Source organism: Equus quagga, chromosome 6 (assembly GCF_021613505.1).
Source record: "Equus quagga isolate Etosha38 chromosome 6, UCLA_HA_Equagga_1.0, whole genome shotgun sequence".
Lineage (NCBI taxonomy): Eukaryota > Metazoa > Chordata > Mammalia > Perissodactyla > Equidae > Equus > Equus quagga.
In genome coordinates, this window is record NC_060272.1 from 72,984,641 (window position 1) to 73,005,548 (window position 20,908).

At 46.3% G+C, this 20,908-nt stretch overlaps 1 protein-coding gene across 6 annotated transcripts in view; it reads left to right on the forward strand.

Moving 5' to 3' along the window:
- Positions 1-20,908, forward strand: part of SLC7A1 (solute carrier family 7 member 1) — a 79,180-nt gene that overhangs the window by 20,013 nt on the left and 38,259 nt on the right. For 5 of the 6 annotated variants that reach the window (XM_046663642.1, XM_046663640.1, XM_046663646.1 and 2 more), the window contains one exon: positions 17,446-17,544. The exons of the other annotated variant lie outside the window; for it this stretch is intronic. The gene's annotated coding sequence lies outside the window, so the exon portion shown is untranslated. The remainder of the gene's footprint in view (positions 1-17,445; positions 17,545-20,908) is intronic. 6 annotated transcript variants of the gene reach the window in all.

Sequence of the window (20,908 nt, forward strand, 5' to 3'; positions counted from 1 at the left end):
CAGCAGATACTTTTTTAGTATAACTTTTTTATACTAAAAAAATTATTTGTTGGCTATATTTGGGACATAATTATGATTTGTTTGGGACATACTTATACTAAACCATTATTCATTGTTCACTTGAAATTCTGATATGCCCGGGCATCCTGTATTTGATCTAGCAACTTCATGCCAAGCTACTGTCCAGACCCTCCATGTGTGGCCGCAGCACGCTCTGAAAGGTGAGGGTGTGGGCCTTAAAGGAGACACGTAGAGTTACACTCCGTCTTTGCCTCGGAGAAGTCCATCTGCTCTTGGGCTCTGTTTAACAGTGCTCTTTTCTGAAACTTCACTAGTGTGATGGTTGCTCCTGTGGCGCCCAGAACGTGGTTGTTGCCCGTGGTTCTCCTCACAGCCTTCTTTCCTCCCAGGGAGCTCTCCCTGTCAAAACTTACCTGTGGAGAAGCCCCATCTAGAGTCTTCCTGTCAGATTCTCACATACTCCTCTGTTTGCCAGGCATTCCCATCTGTTCTGCTGGACACAGGACATTTTGACACACTATTTTGATCTGGGGATGTTTTGACTCTGTTTGTGAATATGAATATTTTATCAGAATTATCCCAGAGGAATTTTTTTTTCTTTTTTTGAGGAAGATTAGCCTTGAGCTAACTACTGCCAATCCTCTTTTTGCTGAGGAAGACTGGCCCTGAGCTAACATCCATGCCCATCTTCCTCTACTTTATATGTGGGACGCCTACCACAGCATGGCTTTTTGCCAAGTGGTGCCATGTCTGCACCCGGGATCCAAACTGGCGAGCTCTGGGCTGCCGAGAAGCAGAACGTGCAAACTTAACTGCTGTGCCACTGGGCTGGACCCGGAATTTTTTTTTTAATTTTATTTTTCTAGCTTTTTATTGAGATTATGATAGTTTACAGCCTTGTGAAATTTTAGTTGTACATTATTGTTTGTCAGTCGTGTTGTAGGTGCACCACTTCACCCTTTGTGACCACCCCCCCTTTCCTCTGGTAACCACTAATCTGTTCTGTTTGTCTACATGTTTAACTTCCACATATGAATGGAGTCATACAGAGATTGTCTTTCTCTATCTGGCTTATTTCACTTAACATAATACCCTCAAGGTCCATCCATGTTGTTGTGAATGGGACGGTTTTATCCTTTTTTATGGCTGAGTAGTATTCCATTGTGTGTGTCTGTGTGTGTGTGTGTTTGTGTGTGTGTGTATACTCATAGCATATCTTCTTTATCCAATCATCAGTTGATGGGCACGTAGGTTGCTTCCACGTCCTGGCTATTGTGAATATGCTGCAATGAACATAGGGGTGCATGGGACTTTTGGAATTGCTAATTTCAAGCTCTTTGGATAAATACCCAGTAGTGGGATGGCTGGATCGTATGGTAGTTCTACTTTTAATTTTTTGAGAAATCTCCATACTGTTTTCCATAGTGGCTGCACCAGTTTGCATTCCCACCAGCAGTGTATGAGGGTTCCTTTTTCTGCACAGCCTCTCCGACATTTGTCACTTTTTGTTTAGCCTGGAGGAGTTTTTGACGACAATATTCTTCTGAGTGAACTCCAGTTTAAGTCATTGATGAAGGTTTTAGAGTATAGATAAGCCATTTAAAAATTTTGCATTTTTCTGAAATTAGTAAATTATTTTCCACTTAAATTTTCAAGAAAGGTTTTCTGCATTTATCAGCCATTTATCTGTAGCAGATTTTACTGAATTTAGCTTTTGCCACTGCTTCTTTTGTGCCTCATATTCTTTCCAAGTCCAATTTTGCTGGAGCAAATTTTGCAGATTTAAACTTTTAATACGTTCAGTGGCCTTTGTCAGTTGTGTGTGTGTGTGGACTGTTTCTTATTGGCGTGGCTGGTTAGCTATTTCCTGGGAGTGAACCAGCACTGGTCTACTGTATTGCTAATTCACTTCTTTTGTGTGCTCCTTATCACTTAGTATATTATAAACCACAGCAGAGAACGAATGGTGGAGTCAAAATGGCAGGGCCACCATGTCTTACTTAGGCCTCACCCTCACCTCAAACTGTACTTCTAAACCTGAACTGAGGATTTCTCTGCCCAGATTTATTTTTCTTGACGTCCAGCCTGGAGATTTTAAGAGTTTTCTTGATTCATTCCCGTCTCTTGTCTCTAATATTCAGTAATTACTGCATCCCGTCAATCCTCCCTTCCCCATCAGTCACGTCTTCCTCCTTCTTTCCTTTCTAGTCCCACTGTGTCTTTCAGCTTCCCAACCTTCATCTTCCTGAAATCCTCTATGGCCTCCATGCATGTTTTTGTATGTGTCCTTTCTCCCCTGTTCAACTGCAGGCCCCTCTGGGGCAGGGACCATTTATCTTTTTGTCACCTGCAGTTCCTAACAAGAGTGTGCCCGCAGTGGAACACTTGGTAAGTGACTCTAGGATGCAGGCTCTCAGCTCCGCCCCTCATGGCCTGGGGGTCCACGCTGGTAGATGGGCTTCTCTGGGCGGGGGTGTGACCTGGCCTTAGAGCAGGTGGTCCAGCTGTGTCGCCCTCCCCACCTGCCTTTGGTGCCTGTGTCCCACACCCCACAGGTAGCCTCAGCTCTGGGAGCGGCCCCCTTGGCCGTTGGCCATCTGGCATCTTTCCCGGTGACATTTCACTTTGCCCTTTCCTTTGAAGAAGGGTTTTGAAGCAACATTGTACACGTAAAGGTCAACAAAGAAGAGTGGATGATACGCCGACAGAAATGTAAGTTAAAAGGCAGGAAGTGAGGCTGCTTAATATAACCAGGTTTGAGGGGATGAGCGAAAAAAATGCCCTTGAAATTCTTCTTTAATCATTTGTCTTTAGACTTGTAAAGTGGGACATGGAAAACAAACATTTCCATTCAATGTATACACAGTTTGGCAAAACAAATAACTGGGCTTTGTGAGCGTCCAGACCTCCTGGAAGGAGGAAAGCGGCCTCTTGACTGGGCGTTCTTTCTCCGCCTGAGCTCAGAGTGGGAGAAGGGGGCGCAGTCGCCCCTGTGGTGGCACAGGTGAAGCAGAGCATCTTATTTGCTGAAAGAAAGGTACAACTTTCACATTTGGACCAAGAGCCAAACATGAAAAGGCCTCTGGGTGGGTGGGGTCGTCCAGGGGAGTGGCCCACAGCCCGCAGGGTATGACCTGCTCCTTTTTAAAGGAGGCACTTTACTGAGCACGTCCCAGCACTTAAGTGACATGCTGAGATCCAGGATGGCTGTGGTCCCTGCCTGCCCCTGACACACGCACTGCAGAGGACGTCTGTCGTTAGCTCTATAGAAACCGGGGTGTTTAAATATTTAAAAGTAAAAATCAGTGGTTAAAACTCAGTCATTGTTGGTTATATTATTTATATTTATATTTTTTTCATATTTTTATATATTTTAGTTATATTTTTAGTAGTGTCAAGTCAATTCAAATATTTCTAGGCAACCCCTCCAATCTTCCACTATCTGAATTGGCACAGATAGAAATAAATCAAACAGTAAATTATTTTTATTTTTTAGTCTGTATATTTGTGTAGTGCTCTGTCAATTACAGAATAGCCATCATTTTGAGTACCCACTTAATCTTCACAGCACTTTACATGTTGGTTAATAAGATCTCATAGATTAAGAAAATAATGATAATAATAATAGCAAACATATATCACTTACCGTGTGCCAGGTGCTCGTCATTGCATTGCATCATTAATTCATTGGAACCTCCCCCAAGCTCTGAAGTAGCTCTTATTCCCTATTATCCTCATCTTGCAGAGGGAAGAAAGCTAGCTCAGGGAAGGTAAGTCACTGGCCCACCGTGTTTTGAATGCAGCTTTGGCTGAGATATTGGCCTCCATCTTGCCTCCTCATTGCTTGATCTGCGCAGGGGAACAGGCAGGGACGGGGCAGGGAGGTGTAGGTGGGGTAAATATCATTATGCCGCTTTCCAGATGGTAAGACTGAGACAGAGAAGTCGAGTGACTTGCCCAAGATCACACTGCCTGGGGCAGGCAGATCTTCTGATTCCTCCTCAGATCAGGGAGCAGATATAAAATGGGACATAGGAAAAAATTTTTCCATTCAATGTGTACTTAGTTCAACAAAATCAATAACGTAGCCTGATACAAGTTGCCGGGCCCTCCCACCCAGGTGCACAGAGCCCTGGCCTTCTCGTGCATGCGAGTTCAGGGCAGAGAAGGCCAGAAGAGGGACTGCTCTGCACAGCAGCCATTTCACTTTATGCCGTAAAAATGTCGTGAAGACACCCGCCCAGACGTTCACACTCAGGTGGGAGCTGCTAGATGTTTTCAGTGTTGGCCAATCCAGGTAACTCGATCGTATGAATGAGGCTGTGAGGAAGCCCCCATGTTCTCTCAGGAAACTTTCTGCCCCCCGTCATCACCTTTTTTATCTTTTTACTTGATTTGTGGAACGTGACTGCATGTCTGTGGACAGACCAGGCGGCGGCCTTGCTGTGCGCCCTGGTTGGGCTTGGTGAGCCACGGAGGTGGGTCCTGGGGGCAGCCGGCCGAGTGAAAGGGGTCTGGGACGACCCCACTTCAGCCGCTTACAGCTCTGGTAAGCACCATTGCTGTTCTCTGAGGCTCAGCTTTCTCGTTTGTAGAGTGAGGATTGGTGGTTGATTTTCTGTGCATGTGAAACACCAGCACAGTCTCTGCCACATGCCAGCTGCTCAGGTTGTAATAAATTAAACCGAAGCCTTAAAAATATGTGTTTTTATAATGCAGTAGGTGGCTATAACTAATCACTCGACTCTCTCTGGGCACTTCTGATACTTGGGTAGGTCGGGTGTAGCTCCCTGGAGAGGAGGAGGGCGGACCATGAGGTGGTTCAGGCCCCGTCCAGCTGTGCGGTGGTGTAATAGGGGCATTGTACTTCGAGTGGGCCGGGACTCCCCATCACCACCTGCAGACACAGGGCTCCCTGCCCCCAAGTCTGTAGCCATCAGGGCTGCTGCAGGGCACAGATCGCACTCCCAACTTAGGTCACCTGAGGTCAGTGTAATAAAGCGACTGTTTCCAGAGGCGGGGTGGTCCGATTGTGGTAGGAGCCTGGGGGAGTGCAGGGGACTAGCACCCTAGGCCTGGAGGGCACAGAGTAGGGTTGGGTGACCACAGCTGGCCGTGTCGAGGGGGCTCTTTTATCAGGGAGGCCTCCCTCCTCTCCTGCCGGTGCCCAGAGAGCTTGGGATGTGCACAGGTGAGCCCCAGCGCGTAGTGGAGGAGGCCGGAGAGTGGCTCTGGGGGCGAGCAGTGTGATTTCGGGCATCAGAGGACAAGGACAAGTTAGGTGAGTTGTGCACCCCCACGCTGTGACAAGACACTTCTCAAAACATCGTGAAAGTGGTTGGACAGAGGCCCACTTTGAAAGTGTTGAAGCTGATGGCCGCCTTCAGTTCCCTGAAGCCTGAAGACGCATGCGCGTGCCTCCAGGTCATTCTGTGCGTTTGGACTTCGGTCCCTCGCTGGCAAAGTGAAGGTGTAGATGAGATCAGGGCCCAGCAGACTGGTCCGAGAAGGGCCAGATAGCAAACCTTTTAGCTTTTTAGGCCACATGTAGTCTCTGTTGAAGAATAATCTTCCTCTTCCTCCTCCTCCTCCTTTTTTTTTTCCTAAACAAACTTAATAAAAATCATCCTTAACTTGTGGTCAATTAAAAAATGGGCCAAGTGCCAGAGTTTGCAGCCTCGTGGACTCGGTCTTTGTTTCCCTAATGCACTGTGTGCGCTCGGTGATTTTAGGGAGTGCACAAACAAGCATTTATTTAGTAGTATGTTGCATTCAAATGCTAACCATCAGGCGCCCTGCAGGACTCAGATGGCACTCTCCCTGGGTGATGGAGCTGAGTTTAGTATCTCATTGCAGATCGTTTTGGTGGTGCTCCCTTGATGAGAGGCATACAAAGTTTTAAAAAATGTATTTAAGTTATGAAAAGGTGGATTCCTTTAAGGAACAACATTACAAATAACAGTGTGCATGCCATGCAAATACAGCAACAACTCCTGAAGGTGGTGTGCGAATAGACTCGGTCGGAATGTATCAGATCGTCTCGTGAGTCCTTCCTAGCACTGGCATGCCTTGGTTATTTCATATATCATATATAGCCAGTTGGAACCATTTCACACAGAGGAAGATGCTCTCCAGAAGTGAAGAGGACAGAGTCATGTTTAAACAGAGTCCCAACTCATAAAAGGCGGGTGTGTGCGGTGCCTGCCACCTTGCGCCCCCACTCCCGGGGTGGGGAGGAGAATGGTCCCCTGGGTGGGAGTGCTTTGGAGTCGTAAAACGCTCCCTACATATTACATCCCTAACCATGTTCATGTGTAGGACCGCAGTAACACAGCCAGCAATTTAGCCCCACAGGAGCAAATTAAGCCTGTTAAAGTACAGCAATTCAGAGGCCAAGGCTTGCAGGTGCCTGCTTCATTCCCTTTGGCAATGGCTGAGCTGTCACAGGCAGGCTCCTCTCTCCTGAACCTGGCTGCTCTCCTGGCCACGGCCAAGGCTCATCTGTCTTCATAGGCTTCCTCAGAGCTGCTGCACTGTCGGGGACGTGTCTGGGGGGACGGGGGCTGGCTGACACCGCCTGCAGGGAGCTGTACCCAGAGCTTGTAAATGCCCAGGAGAGAAGCATGACCTCACCTGTCAGGTGCGCCCTGGCAGACAAAAGGTTGTGACCAAGCCTCCTGAGCATTCTGAACATTCAGAGCGGGAAGTATCCCAAAATTTGCATTCTGTACATTTTTCCTTCCGACTCCCCCAGTTGAGCATATCTTTTCCCTGCCTCTCTGGTGGCTTATTTGCCCTCGTAGTGCCCATTGACGGTCTTAGAAAACTCTGTGGTAGTGCTAACAGACTTTGGTAAGTTTCTTACGGCCTGATCCTTTACTTCCTTCTGACTACCTATTAAAGCCATCCCATTTTCTCTGAGATCCTGGACCATATGCACACACCGAGTGAGAGGAGCTCCCTGTGTGAGCTAAAGGCTTAAACTCAGCATGTTGTTGTTATTTTTTTTTTTGAGGAAGATTAGCCCTGAGGTAACATCTGCCAATCCTCCTCTTTTTGCTGAGGAAGACTGGCCCTGAGCTGACATCCATGTCCTTCTTCTACTTTGTATGTGGAATGCCTGCCACAGCATGGCTCGACAAGCAGTGCGTAGGTCCACACCTGGGATCCGAACCAGCGAACCCCAGGCCGCTGAAGCAGAACGTGTGAACTTAACCGCTGTGCCACCGAGCTGACCCCAAACTCAGCATATTATTTAAACCAACAAATGTTGCAGTCTTCCTCAATTTTATTGTTCTTTGCCCTGTCACCATGAAATATTTAAGCCGTGTATTAAAACCCGAGCTTATGTTCACAGTGTAACAGAACTACAAAAGATGAGGCAGTGCTTGTAGGGAGGGTTTTATTAAACAGCTAATTTCACATTTGTGAAACTCTCAAAGCAAAATGACTGTTGCATATAATAAGTGGCTTGTGCAGATAGAGTGGAGATCCTCTTACCACCTGCACCCAGAGCTGTAATTACTGATTTGGGGAGGAGGTGGTAGAGTTGTGACTTGAAGCAGGATGAAAGTATGTGGGAGAGTGCTGCTTTAGCAACCGAACTTGTGCAGCAGTCGCTGGGTCTGCCCCGGCATGGCAGATTACTAGAAAAACCATGCTGTGGTTCCTTGTGGACTGGGCGCCTCTTAGCTTTTTTTAAAAAATTGTTTTTTTGAATACAATTTACATACCATAAAATTCATCCATTTAAAGTATAAATTCAGTGATTTTTATTATATCCACAGAGTTATGCAACCATTACCACAATTTTAGGACATTTTCCTCAACCCTAAAAGGAAACCCATCTGCATTAACAGCCCTCCTCATCCTCTCCTCTCCATCCCTACCCTAGGCCTAGGCAACCACTAGTCTACTTTTCGGTCTCTACTGAAGACGTTTCTTATAAATGAAATAACACAATATGTGGCCTTTTGTGTCTGGCCTCTCTCACTTAGCTAATATTTTCAAGGTTCATCCATGTTGTAGCGTGTGTCAGTACTTCACTCCTTTTTGTGGGTGAATAATATCCCACTGTATGGATAGCCCACATTGGTTTATCCCTTCATCGGTTGATGGGCATTTGGGTTGTTTAACCACTTTCTGGCACTTAGGAGTCATGCTGCTTTGAACATCGGTGTGCAAGTTTTTCTGTGGACACATGCTTTCATTTATCTAGGTTATGTATCTAGGAGTGGAATTGCTGGGTCATGTGGTAACTTTGTGTTTAATTTTTTGAGGAATCTTCTTAGTTGTTTTTTGAATTATAAGTATTTTTTATTGTATTTCTAAAATGTACGTTTCAGTGGCATTAGGTCCTTTCACATTGTTGCGTAATCATCACCACATTGCTCCTTGTAGGTTTTGATGAAACAATCAACACCATCTCTTGGGCACCAGAAAGGGGAAGTAACTTTGACTTTGACTTGGCAAAGGGGTGGATTAACAATAAGCCAACTCACTACCTTTTGAGAGCTAGATTGTGTGAAGGGTCCTTGGCCCAAAACTATAGGGTCTGTCTCAGCATAGATGCTACTGCTTTAAAAAATGTTGGTTCAGAGGGGTGGGGTGGGGGGTAACTTGAAGAGGCTGCCCAAGAACTGGGAGTAGGGGAAATAGTCAGGTGGGCTGCTGCCTGCATTCTGGGGAGAGCCCGCTGGGCGCGTTGGAGAGACCCCATCCACTCGAGGGCACACTGCATGAGCACCAAGAGCCTTATTTTCCTGGTGGGTCGACAGATCTAACTGGGCCCTGGCAGGTGGCATAGGGGAATCTTGAGTATAAAAGACTGTGGGTTATATTTACAGAGTCTAGGAAGAGTATACAAGTGTGGGGCCAAATGTATGTGTATTTTTAGGGGAAACCACCTCAGAGCTGGACGAGGTCTTGAAGAAGGTTGGCCTAGACCATGGACAGCAGAGCCGACTTCAGCTCCCTCCGCCCATCTCGTGGCAGCCTGGTCCCCTCGCTCTCCTCTCCGGACCCCGTCTGCACTCTCCTGTGCCTCCCGCTTCCGTGTTACTCAGCCCTGTCTGCAGAGTGCTGGCCTTCCTCCCTCAGCCTCATCAAGCCTTCACCTTGGCTGCCTTCTCCCTGGACCACTCCTGGGTCGTTTGGTTCTGCCCTGAAATTCCCCCAAGCCTCCTTTCTGTTGCTCATTTTGCAGAAAACCCTGCAGTTTTTGTGTTGTATTCATGTGTTTCTGAGTAGCTCTCTCACCTTCTCAACAATGCATCACCTCCTCACTGACAAAGACTGTGTTCTGTTAAACTCTCGGGGTTAAGTCACCGGCAGACAGAAACGTCCAATGTCCAGATTCAGGGTGGGCGTCACAGTCTATCCCAGCAGCTCATTAAGGAGATCATTCTTAAAATATTGACAAACCAGGTAATTAAGAGCTGATTTTTCACACGTCAAATAATTCTTCACTAAACCGGAGGATTTCTTTAAATAGCAGCTCCCCCTGGCTGCTTTTATCTATTTGTGTAGCTCATTAGCTATTTGGCAGCAAAATTTCAAAATGCCAGCCAGGAGCCAGTGCAGTTGAAGAGCAATTTATGAAATGAAGAGAAAGTATTTCTGAAATTGTCATTTATTCAGAGAAACTCTACAAGAGTGTATTTATTTTTAAAAGTGCTTAATATATTTATATGCATAATCTCAATTTATTTTTTTAAAGCAATTCTGTGAGCTCAACAGCATTTCCTCATTGGAGAAGTGAGGAAGTAGAGATTCAGAATAATTTGCCCAGGCTCATTCAGCTAGTCAGTGGTTGAGCAGGGAGTGAAACCAAAGTCGTCTTCAGAACCTCTGCCTCCTCATCCTGTTGCGTCTTACTGTGTTTGCTAAGTGGGAGGATTGTCCTCGTATCTAATTAAAGTGTTACTGTCATTATGCTGTGGCCCCATTGCCCTAGGAGACCTGTTATACATCTTATGTAGAGTTTCAGTAGTATTACAAATAATGGAGCATCAGAATGGATTTAGGGTTAGACGTGCTGAGGTTTGAGCCAAGACTCTGCTTTATGCCTACTTTAACAGCTGCTTTTCCAAATGTGAAGTGGGTGTGATAGCTGTGTAAACTTCAAAGGCTTGGTTTTGAGTATTAAATGATATTACACACATTCATGCTTTATGAGAGGTCACTAGTACATAGTAGGCACTTAAATGTAAATGTTAGCCATTATTATTATTATCACTCAGCCCTGGTGGTCTAGTGGTTAAGATCTGGTGCTCTCACCACCGAGGCTCAGGTTCATTTCTGGGTCAGGGTACCACACCACAGTGTATTGATTGTCACACTGTGGTGACTGCGTGTTGCTGTGATGGGGAAAGCTATGCCAAATACCAGCTGGGTCACCCATGGTGGACAGGTTTCAGCAGAGCTTCCAGACTAAGACAGACTAGGAAGAAGGACAAGGGCACCCACTTCCGAAAAATTGGCCATGAAAACCCTGAGAATAGCAGCAGAGTGTTGTCTGATGCAATGCTGTAGAGGATGGCGCAGACAGACCCGGCAGGTTCCGCTCTGCAGTACACAGGGTCACTAGGATTTGGAGTCAACTCTACAGCACTAACAACAACAAAAATTACTATTATTGTCATTGGAGATATATCTGAGTTCAGATGTGTATTTATTGTTGCCAGACCAGAAGTGGGATTCTGAGGATAGCTGGTGAGAGCATTTAAATTGTAGGGAGGGACGTGACGGAATGGAAAATCAATCTATTCTTCCATCTCTCCCCTTTCCTCCAGCACTGGTCCTCCCTTCCTCTTTCTCCCCACTATTTTCCTGCACGAATTATTTTTTCCTTTTACAATCGGAGAAGATTTCTGTGTTAGCTGGTTAGAGGATTTCTGTTAGCTGCATTAGTCCCTTTCAACTCTTAGAACTGACGATTCTGTTTTTCAAATTGTCAGGTGTTAAAAAATAAAGGCAGGCAGAGCGTTTCTGGGAAAGAAGCTGCCATCCTCACACGCTGACCACTGCCTCGCCTTTGTGCTCCTTCAGAACCACGCGGTCGAGGTGCCCTTCCCACTTAAACACTGAAACAGTGCATTTTTCATAACAAGAGGACTTTTCTCTAATGTGGCGATGGAGCCTTAACATCAGTCTAATTAGTTACCTTCTCTGAGCTTCTGGCCGTCATCTGTGAGGTGGGTCTAGGCGTCCTCCCTGGGGGCATCATGCGCAGTCACCGGGGGACACACGGTGCGTGCCCAGCACGGTTAGCTCCTTCCCTCTCAGGAAGCCCCATCCGCAGGCACGTCTCTCACGCTTGTGATCTCTGCATGCTACACACCGAGCGAATGGGTCTCCAGCTTCTGCGGGTATCGATTCACACTTAGAAATGAGAGCCTGGATTCAGAAGTGAAGCATGTCTTAGTCCACACTATGTTTTTTAGTCTTTTACTTTTTTCTTTCATCTGCTTGTCTCTTAGTTATTCTCAGTCCTGGTTTGGGGACATTGGGGTTCTCCAGGGATGTGGCAAGGTTTTGCTTTCTTGTGAATATGTGCTCATTTGCAGACACTATATGTAGATTTTTTTTTTGCAAAATAGTAATATATTATTTAAGAATAATTTTTAAACCAGTTCACCAGTTCACTTAAAAAAAATCTGTAGAACACTTTGCGGCCCACAGTCCCACACAGGAAGGCGGATTTTCTCCCCCTCAGTGCTGTCAGTAATTCTCTGCTGTGGGGGCCTGTTCTCTGGTGCGATGGTCAGCAGCGTCACCGGCCTCTACCCGCCAGGTGCCAACACCACCATTGCTCAACTGTGACATCTAAAAATGTCTCCAGACTTTGCCGAATGTCTCTTGGGGGAAAAATCACCCCTAGTTGAGAACCACTGCCCTTTGCCCTCTGACTCAGTACCTCCAGCCTCTCTTGCTGCCTCTCCTCTTGGAGCCATCGCCAGGAGGTTGAGGCCGGTGGGAGGATGGCCTTCGCTGGGCTGTTGCAGTGCACAGCAAAGGAGGAGTTCGTAGCCTTTTCCTGGAATATTCTGCATCTCGGAGGAAGGCTGAATCATCAAATTATGAGCCCAGTGGTCATTTCCTTGGTACAGAATGAGCTGGAATAATGTTAATTATTGAAGGGATGGGGGTAGGATAAATATATCTTGCTGTTATTTCCCTGACCGCATTTCCTTTAGAGTTTGTAATTTTTTCGCCCTAATAAATATTGTGGAACCAGAAATGTCTCTACAGATTGTGTGGTCCTTCAGACAGCTTTTATGTTTAAATGCTATTGCTGCCTCAGGGAGTGGACAGAAACTGGTGTGGGTCCCCAGTGAAGGTAGAATCAGGGTGGACATTAGAAATTGGAAGAAGAGGTGACATATTCACATTCTCAAATGGACACTCAAATCCATTCCTTGAGTTTGCCTGGGGAACCATTGAGTAACAGCTGAAAAACCCACTGTTGTCAGGTAAAAGGCAATCCATTATCATTGAGAAACTGGTAGCGAGACTGTTGTGCTGTCATAGAGCTGTGGAAGTCAGGACGTGTGGTGAGATGGAAGTGTCAGGGAACGTGATAGGTAAAAGTATTTTAGTGTCTGGTACCATCCAAGTTGGCTGCTTGCCGAGTATATTTCAGTTAACTCGAGTCTGGTCATTTCTAGATAAATCCAAAATATGGAGTTTCAGGACTGGAAGGCTACAGGACAGACGGGATCCCTCTCAAGTTCTCGTGGTCCAGAAGACCATTCGGAATGGCCAACTCTTAGTGTGTTGCAGGTGCAACTGCTGTGCTGGTCATTCTTGCTGCAGCCCCTACTGCGTCCATTCTGCAGGCTCATAACGGATAGAGGGCCAGAAACTGAGAGTCTCTGAGGACGGTTTTGGATCCTTCGGTGGTGCCTGCAGGCCTGCCCCTGTGGTCCTGGGGCTCTTTCTGCATTTCGGGTTTTGATTCCATCATCCATCTCTTTCCTTGAACAGGGAGGCCATCCCAGTTAACTCCTTTGCAGAGCTGTGTAGCCTCTTGGCCCATGCTCCCTTTTAACAAACAAGTCTCGTGCTGAAATTTCAAAACTATTCATGCCAAAGAAAAGAATTTAATTATGATTTGCTCTTTTAAACCACAAATGCCCTCTTTCCAGGGTTCTGACACCCCGACTTATCCCCTTGGGAGCTGCTTTGGCTCTTCCATAGGAACTTGGTCATCCCGCAGGAGCTCTGTCGGAGTTCTTGGCGGAGTCAGTAGACCTAACAGAAATCCCCTGACTGCTTTGCACTGTGCTCCCTGTCTCTTCATTCCTCACAGTGCCCACAATCGCCGACCTTCTTGTGGGATGGAGCCCTGCTTGTGTAGTTGGGGCTCATCCTATTTCTAATTATTTCATGGAGTCGCTGTAGGAGATGAGAAGTACGCTACTTCCAGTTAATATTTCATCCATTCTTATTTTTCAAACTTGTTCCCAAAGGTCTAGTTAGTTCGCTGCTGCATCCCTGGTTTCTAGAACTGTATCTGCCACTCAAGACATTTGTGGAAGTAAGAACAGTGTAAAAACGCATTCACAGGCAAAGTAGCTATTTAAGTTGCCAAAAAAATTGGACATTATGTTTAACAAAATAAATTGAAAAACATTTTTCGTGGTTCCTATCAGTGTGTTTAATGGAAAGATCTAATTCCTTTTGATTTATAAATTGTTCAGTGGAAATATGGAAGCTGATGTTTTCAGGTTGTTTTATGTACATATTTCCATCAGTGCACTGGGTGTCCCTTATGATACAGAGCCACATGGGGTCAGAGTCACACCTGCAGAGTTCCTGTGTGCTCCTGGAAGCCTGTCAAGGGTGGTGCTGGAATGCTGCTGGCTGTATGTATGAAATAAATGAAATTGTATTCTTTAGGTATGAGGTGTATGTAGCATTCTCATTACTCTGTTTTTAAGAAGTGAATTTTCAAATCTGAAAAAACAGAATAAATCACTTGGAACATTCTTGGATTACTAATGAATTTATTTGCTATGTATTCCAAGCCTAGTAATCCTGATGAGTTCAGCCTGGATTAAAGTATGGCCTGCCTTTCTTTAGGACTTGTAAGTTGAGCATTAACTGCTTTCATGCCATGACAGGGAAATGTGCATAGAGCAAGAATCACTGTCAGGCTGCATCGTTCTGCCTGGAGGAGCAGGAGAGCAGCGTTCCTGACGTGGCACGTGTCAAGCTTGGCTGTGCTCCTTTCACGGGCAGCCCTTACAGCAGCAGTTCTTGAGCTGTTTGGTGTTGGAACCCCCTTACGCTGTTAAACACTATGGAGGACTCCGAGGGGCTTTTGCTTATGTGGGTTGTGTGTTTCCATATTTATCATATTGCAAATTAAAATTTAGAACAACTTGAAATATTTATGTATTAATCCATCTAGAAATAACAATAAATAATCTTAACATAAATAACATTTTTATGAAAAATGACTGTTTTCCAAAACAAAAAAACTTAATAGGAGTGGCATTGTTTTACATATTTACAAATCTCCTTAATGCTTAGCTTAGTAAAAGGCAACTGGATTCTTCTGTCTGCTTATGCATCAGTTTCAATATGTTGTTTTAGTTATTTGAAGTATAGAAAGAAAATACGGCTTCAGATACATACTTGGAAAAGGAGGAGTGCTTTAGTGGCCTTTTCAGATAATTGTGGCTATTCCTTCGATACTACACAAAAACTCACAGGTGGTGGTGGGTTCCTCTGTGGGAACTGAAACCGTGTCAGTGAGGTTTCTGTTCTCTGAGACAACAGGGGCTTTTTTGTGCTGTGAATCAGCCCCCGACCCGTGTCCAGTTCTGTGTGGCTGCATTACCGTCTGAGTGAATCACACAGCCCTCCAGATGCTGACACATTTCATCATGCAGTATTTTTTTAAAAATTACGTTTGTTAATATTACCACCAACATTGTCAGAAAACTCTTTAAGTTTTGGGAAGCTGTTGAGATTTTGGTAACAGATACACGGTTTCCCAAATTCTAATTTTTTTGCTTGAAAAAACTTTTTTGCTCAAATTTTATCATTGGCAACAAACTTTGTCCGTTGTTTTCCTTCTAGACTGTGCCCATTTAAGCCAGAGTTTTCTTCCTAAGGTACGGATCCGATCACGGCGCTTGGCTGTCCCTCGCTTCCCCCAGGAAGACAGCACAGCATTTCTGGCCACAAGGACAGCGATGGCTCTAAGGCTCCGCCTTCAGTCCCTGGCACTCTGACGGTTTCCAGACTTGTTTGAGGCCTCTCATTTTTTTGTTGTTGTTGTTTATTTGTCTTTTGGTGGCTTAAAACAGCACAAATTATCTTGCAGTTCTGGAGGTCGGAAGTTCAAAATAGGCCTCTGTGTGCTCAGATCTCAAGGTGTTGTCAGGGATGCGTTCCTTTCCAAGGCTCAAGAGAACGCCCCATTTCTTTGTCTTTGCCAGCTTCAGGAGGCTCCCTGCACTCCTTGGCTCGTGGTGCCCAACAGATGAAGCCAGCGGTGGCTGAGGGAGCCTTCACGTTGCATCCCTCTGACTCTGACTCTCTACTCCTTCTTCTGCCTTTTGAGGACCCTGGCGATTGCACTGTGCCCACCTCAGGAAGTCTTCCTGCCTCAGCGTCAGCTGACCACACCTTCATTCCTTCTGCAACCTTAATTCCTCCTTGTCACGTAACGTAACATAGTCACAGGTTCCTGAAATTAGGATTTGGACCGTTTTTTTCTGGAGGGGAATGCTGTTATTCGGGCTGAGGTCTATGTATTTTAACGTTCAGTTCCCATTCTCTGGAACACTTCCTTCCCCCTCTCCCCCATATATGTGGGATAAACTTGTCCTCTAAACATCCCCTCACTGCAAAAGCCTTTGCTGAAGTCTCCAGGTGGAGCCAATGGCTTTCTCTTCTGCCAAGACAGAGCCTCGCGTCTGGCTCACCACCTTGACACCATCTCGCAGTCGGGCATCTGCAGGTCTGTCTCCCCAATGGACTGTGGACCTGAGCCTTACTCATCTTCGTTTCTCTCAGTGTGCTTGTGGTACTTGGCACATAATAGAAAAATAGCAATATATTGACCGTTTTGGACATTTGATTATGGGCTGTATTTTAGATGCTGTTGAATGAACGTTCACTTTCTTTGGTGTGATAATGGCATTACAGTTCTGTATGAGCATGTCATTCTTGGGAGTTACCAAAATGCTTAGAGGTCTAGTGTCATGGTAGCTGTGGGTCACTACCAAATGGTTCGTGGGAAAAAGGTATATTTATATAAAGAAAGATAAAGCAAATATGTTAAATGTGGCAAAATATTAAATATTGGTAATTATGGATGAAGAGTATATGAATATTCATTTAAATTTCCTGTGGGTTTGGACATTTTTAAAATATAAATTGGAAAAGGCAAAGATTTGTGTGGAATGAATGTGTGAATGGTTGGTCGGGGTGGAATTGGATTCTGATTGTTGGAAATCTGGTTTGCCGCTATTCCAGATATTAAAGCTGTAGCTGTTGGTTAACATCTTCATGTGCATTTTTGGCATAATGATAATCTTCTCTGCATTCACATTAGATGCAAATCATATTCGAGAAGCTTAATTAAACCTCTCTGGCTCCTGGGTGAATGTATGAGTATGTACAAAGTAGAAATGGTAAGATTGAGAAAACAAAGGACTTTATATATGCCACTCATCTAGAAGATTCTTCCTCGCATGCCCTCAGCAAAGAGTGACCGTTGCTGCATTCAGACTGTGGGCACCCCAGTCACTTGAACCCATTCCTTCTGGGGCTGCTGGCCACTCTACCAGGCACATCGTGACAGTGCACATCCTTCATTAAGAGCAGTCCATGGCCCATCTGGAAGTCCTCACAGCAGGTGTGTGTCAGCTCGTGCAAGAGCCCTCCATCGAGAAACGGCCGATTCCACAGATCAGAGTCTGACCCTTTCTTGAAGGCACCAGCTAATGTGCTCTGTCCCTGCTGACCTCAGTTGTTAGTGCCAGGGTCAGGAGAGGATTCAGTCCTCTTTGGGGCCCCTAGCAAGGGCCTCAGCTCTCGCTTCTCCACCTCTGTGCCCTAGATTTGTGGAAACAGCCTGTCTGGGAGATGCTTTTATCTCATCCGTATTTGAAATACATTCTTCCATTTGTAGGGCTCATGGGGTAGAACCTCTGGTTTGGAGGCCGTCTAGTCCGGTTTCCCCGTCTTCTCGCCTGCTGAGTGGTGCTTTGCCTCATTCTTGCTCAGTGCCCTTGATGGGACCCTCACCTCCCCTGGCCGTTCATCCCCTCCTTGGTTGGTGTTACCGTTGGGATGTCGTTCCTGATGCTGAGCTGAGCGGAATCATTCTTCCCTCTAACAGCCACAGACTTGGAGGTTCTGGGGCCAAAGGAGATGGAGTCTAACCTCTTCCTTGCCTTTCAGGAGCCTGAAGCCCCTGTCCCATCTCTCCTGAGACGTCTGTGCTCCAAGACCCAGGTGATCCTTGGTGACGAGGTGACGAGTCCTCCCATCGTATTCCAGGTACAGTCTGCCCATCAGCACCAGAGCAGGATGGTCTTCTCTTTTGTGCTAGAATATGTTATTCATTAGGCCTGTAGTCAGTTCTTGGCTTTTTAAGTTACCTGAGAACTAAAGCCCTGACTTGCCATTTTTTAAAATTTGTAACTGTTGAGCTTTTTCAGACTCTGGCTCTTTAGTCCCCATCCACTCGTCAGAAAACAGGTTTGCCTTTCCACTTCAGTGGGCTCATTAACTTCCTACACTTCTTCAGACTCTTACCATCCTACAGATAGCAAGCCCTTCCGTACAAAGGGCCTTCCGTACAAAGGGCCGGTCGGCAGGGCACACTGTGGAGAAGGATCTGTGCGCCTTCTTCCCCGCTCCTGGAGCAGATGCCCGGTGCTGTGTGGACTGCAGCAGCCGCTGGCTTGACTGATGCTGTGCGCGCAGTGCTGGTGATGCACTGAGCTGCCTTTCTGCCTTTGACTCTTGGAGTCTTTGCAGTTCTCAAGGTCAAGGGCTGGCTTCACTTGCCTTTCCGCTCCAAACTTTCCATCTTGTTCCTCTTCCTCTCACTCTTCTACCTTTCTCTCTTTTACTTAAGAATTCTCCTGAAGCTTCTTGCTCTTAGGTTTCAGTGCTGTAACAGTCTGCTGTAGGTCAGCGTATTTCAGGCTGGTCCTTGGGGCCCCAGAGTCCTGAGGGGGCACAGCGGCCAGACCAGGAGGGCAGAGGAATATCGAGGCTAGTCAGTGGGGCTTGGTCTCCCCGCGCCGGTCCCCTTTTAGTAAGAGTAGCTCCAGTTTTATTTGATTCTTATATTTGGGTTTGGTGTAGGCTGTAGTTTGGGAAAACAGGGCTCTATTATCAATATACTTGAAAGCTATTGCTCCAGTTTTTTGATTAAAAACAGGTTCACTGAGTATGGAGACTTCATCGTTTTTGTCACTATTCTGTTCATCACAAAATTTTTTCAGTTGTGTGTATGTTTGTAGAAGAGCCTCATCTGACTTTTGGCCCTGCCCCTCACATTCTTACAGTCCTTTGGGGCCATTCCTGTTCTCAATTCTGAGTATGTGGCTATAGAGTATATAGCTTTATTAAGAACGCGCACATAATCAGGATCAGCAGCCCGTGCCAAGTCCTTCATGAGAAGGACTTTGTGGGGAAGAGAGCCAGTGACCTTTGCCACACGTAAGCATCTTTGAGCAGGCTGCCTTGAAATAAGGAGGGAGGAGGGGCTCCCCAGAGCTCCCCATTCCCGGGGAGGGTTGCAGTGATAAGTAAGTACCTTGTTTATGAGACTGTTGCAAGCTTGTGACTGTCAGAATCAAAGGTGCAGGGTTACCAGGTGCGCTTTCCCAAAGGCAGCCAGTGAAACTAGATCCTTGCCAGCAGGGAGGTGGGAGGATGTCCCGTGTGGTGCCAGAAGCCATTGTAAGCCTGGAAGATCCTTTTCTTTCCTTCTTGTTGGCGCTTATTTAGTACAAGTGCTTGAGTTAGAGTGAGTTCATGGTGCGTTCAGCCTCCTCGTGCTGCGACAGTCAGATGTGCCTCTGCTGCCTTAACAGACTGTCTTTGCGCCTTTTCCTCTGTTCCCCAATGCCGGGGCTTGCCGGGGTGAGTGTTCACGTCCAAGAGAATAGCCCGGGGCAGACTGTTCCATTTCTGGGGTCAGCATTGCTGTGACAGAACGTGGGGAAGCCCTCCGTGCTTCTCAGGTCTCGGCACAGGTCCCGAACCCTGTCTAAATCAGGGGAATTGACCACCCAGTGGACACCACCGTGACCCCACAGATAGACACCAGGGGCCAAATGGTGATAGAGGTGGTGTGTCTCCTGGAGGCTTTTTGGTCTCTGCCACACTTGTTTGTGTTCTTTGGTTTATCATATTCTGTCTTCTCCCGCCATGAGGGCAGGGAGCTTTGTTGTTCCGGGTGTCAGCACCTAGAAGTGGGGAGGCAGATGTCGGTGTGGAGTAAAGATGTGTTGAATGGATGGGTGGCCTCTTTAGTCTCCCTTTCCAGACCGAGGGCTCTGAGAGCAGGGACCGGCTAGCTCCTGTGACTCCTAGCAGAGTGGCACAGGGTAGATACACAACTTTCAAAAAATGAAATGATAGCCATTTAATGTATGCCATTCTTCCAGAAGGAGGAAATCACTTTCAAATCATTCAGCCTTAATGAAGAAAAAATAGTTTCCGGTGAAGTAAAGGTTAACTCCACCATTGAAGCAAAGAAAGTTAAAGAATTATTGGGGCTCTGGTTTTTAGCTCCTTGAAGGTTTAAGGAGAGTGACTGCAGACTGACTGACTATCTCATGACTGTTTGGACCATGGATTAGTCATCTGTCGCTGCATGACAAATTGCCGCAGGCTTAGCAGCTTAAAATGACACACCTGTGTTTTCTCGCTGTCTCTGTGGTCAGGAGTCAGCACGGCTTAGCTGGGTGCAGCCTCAGGGTCTCACGGGGCTGCAGTCACGATGTTGACCAGGGCTTAGTTCTCATCTGGAGGCTTGACTGGGGTAGAATCCACTTCCAAACTCCCTCAGGTTGTTGGCCAAATCCATTTCCTCCTGGCTGTAGGATTTAAGGCTGTAGCCTCTTGCTGGCTGCCCTGGAGGCCACATTCATTGCCACATGGGTTTTCCCAGCATGGTCCCTTACTTCATCAAGCTGGCAAGGAGAGTCTCCTGGCAAGACGGAGCCTTATGTAACATGACGTAATCACGGGAGTGACGTCCATCACCTTTGCTGTATTCTGTTGATTAGAAGCAAGTCCCAGTTCCTACTCACACCCAAGGGAACACCAAGAGGTGGGGGATCATGGGGCCACCATAGAGACTGTCCATCACAGGTCACCTTTCCTTGCTCCTTGTGAGGAGGGATTGAAAACTGGTTCCCATCTGCTGTCCATTTTTTAAAAAAAAGATTTTGTTCCTTTCTTTCTTCCACAATGATCCATGATTTAAAATCTATTAAAGGCTTTCGCTATAGCGTTAGAGGGTCCATTTATCCTTCTAAGCAACGTGGATGTCCTGGTGCCCTCACCGACCCTGCTGGGCAGTGGATGGCTCCAGAGTACTCACTTGTGCTTTAGCAAAGTTTTGGGTGAAATTGCTTTTTGTGAGCTGCCTTAGAACCCAGCTATGGTTTTGTCATGTTGTTTGTGTGGAAAAATGTGGTCCTGAGTCTCAACGGACTGACTCATCAGTGAACGTCTAGACACAAAGATGTCCTCATAGTAGGTTTTCCCGTGGCAGTGGAGCGTGTGGAGAATATTATTTGGGGCATAAGTTGCAATGTTTACTTCCAGCCCTCGAGAGTTCCTTAAAAACAATAGAAGTAGTCTGTGCCGTGTCTCCTCATTCTCTGAAGATGTGGAG